This window comes from Olea europaea, unplaced genomic scaffold, assembly GCF_002742605.1.
Source record: "Olea europaea var. sylvestris unplaced genomic scaffold, O_europaea_v1 scaffold1564, whole genome shotgun sequence".
NCBI lineage: Eukaryota > Viridiplantae > Streptophyta > Magnoliopsida > Lamiales > Oleaceae > Olea > Olea europaea.
The window spans coordinates 158180-160679 of record NW_019233246.1 but is presented as its reverse complement, the minus strand read 5'-3'; positions in this window follow the sequence as shown (position 1 = coordinate 160679).

Here is a 2500-nt window from a genome sequence, read left to right as displayed (position 1 = left end):
GGTGTCTCTAAGTGAAAGCCACAAAGTTTGTAAACGTGTTGAGTCCTTATATGGATTGAAACAAGCTTCTGACACCAAAAGTTTGACAAAACGATGTTGTCAAATGAGTTCAAAATAAATGAATGTGACAAGTGTCTATGCGTGGAAAATACACCAGATGCCTATGTATTTGTATGTAGTCAATATGCTGATGATGGGCAATAGTCACGAAGTGGTGCTAAACGTCATGAAAATGCTTACGAAGTATTACGACATGAAAGACTTGGGTGTGATAGATGTAATACTAGAGATAAAAATCTCTAGAACATCAGAAAGAATTGTACTTCCCCAAGCTCATTTGTTGAGAAAATATTTAAAAAGTTTGAAGTATTGACACAAGTCTACACTTGGTCAAAATAAGGGTGAAAGCGTGTCACAACTGAGATATTCACAAGTAATTAGCAATCTAATGTATATTACGAAATGCACTCGATCGGATAATGCTTTTGCTGTGAATAAGCTTGAAGATTCACGAGTAATCCAGGCCATGATTATTGGGTGGCATTGACAGGGGTCCTTAGGTATTTGAAATATACCATGACCTGTGGATTAAATTTCAAAAGATATTCTGCGGTATTGAAATGATATTGTGATGCGATGATATACACTAAGTCTAAAGTGGATGAAATGGGATGAAAGCCTTAAAGTGGATGAAATTGGATGAAAGCCGATCATGACGGTTGTTTGGATATACAAGAACAATTGGAATATTTGAGAATATTCATAAAGTTCGAATGCATTACAATGCTTTAATGATGATATTGAATACCCATGTATGAAATCCACTAGTAAATATGATTGACTAGTGTAACGATTTGTTAGAAATCCTCCAACATTGTTGTTTGAAATTGATAAAGCTTTAAATAAAGCTAATGAAAAGCATGTAGTTTCATGAGAGGATTTTTTAGTTGGTGACAATGTGTATCTATCAAATGAATCGATCATTGACTAGCTAAATTTGAAAAGATACTAAGTCACATATAATGGTAAGTCTAGACATGTATGTCGTAGACATAATACTATAAGCAGTTGATCTCATTGATGTAAACTTGTGGATCCATTTATACATGTTTACCAAGAGATCAAGTATACTGTACATCGAAGAGAATGAGATTAAGCCTACTGAGTAAGATCTTTATAACGGTAACCCTACCATATTGACTGAAGATCCCAAGATCTTGGTTCAAAGGGCCAAAATGAACCAAGTCATAAGAACCATGAACGGTTTATGAGAGCTATTGTGTGAGTACTGTTGTCTTGGTTTATGCTAACGGCTGATGGTTTAAAAATATCGCGTTTACCAATTAGCTAGTAAATTCTATGGTATTTCACTAGGGAAGGTTCAAAGCCATAAGCTACCTTACCTAACGCGGTGTTTTCCTGCTCTCTCTCTACTAGTGTCTGAATAGACATTTGCATTAATTTTCATTCATGTGGGGGATTGTTGAAATTTTTTTATCGAAAATTGGTTGTGACCAATTTTAAATGATTATTTAAGTGGAATTCGTTATTTGGTGAATGAGAAACTAAGTCAAATGTAAACCACTTAAATACTGAAAATTATTGAAAAATCGTATAAAATATTATGGAATATTCTAGAAATATATGGAGGAAAAAATGTGGCTTTTCATATGAAAGATCATGACTCTTGGTATGAGTATGATTAATATCCAATAATTATGAATTCCAAGAGATGTGTCTCTTGGTATAGTTGTGTCTTTTGACATACCTTTCCAACTACTATATATATAGACCACACGTGTTTGAATTTTATTCATTCAAGAAAAGTCATAGATACTATATCATTTCATTCCAATTTACACTTTGGTTTTGCATAAAACATTTGCATCAAAGTCATGGTCATGGTCATGGTAAAGAGGGAATTCCGTTTGAGTTCGCTGGTCGAAGTCATTTGTAGTGCTCCTATGACTCGACATGGTCGTTGTATTTTGGGAGATGATTGTCGGAGAACCGTTAGCACCGATGCGGGGTAAATTCATTTTAAGGACAAAGTGTCCAACACTTGCCTGGACCAAAAATCCATCATTTGTTTCTTCTTTCTTCATTTTCTGATTCATTTTATTATGATTTGATTTCAGAAAATAATTAACGTTATTTATATGTTTATCCTGTAAGGTTTGATCCAAAGAATTATTTGCTTTCGATCATGAGTTGAAAGGGAAGAATTCATATTTAGGTATTCGGATTCAATAAATTCTTATTTTGTCTTCTCAAATCCTATCTCTGTAAGTCGAAATTGCGTTTTGATTTCACGCAAATAAATGACATGATTTTGTGAATATAATATGCATAATATCGGTGTAATTTTCCAACAAAACCAACTTACTTTTTATCCTTCTTAAGCTTACCCTAAACATGCTTCTCTAAATGCTTAAAATGTTCATACATTCCCCCCACCCCCCCCCCCCCCCCCCCCCCCCCCCCCCCCTCTCTCGTTTTT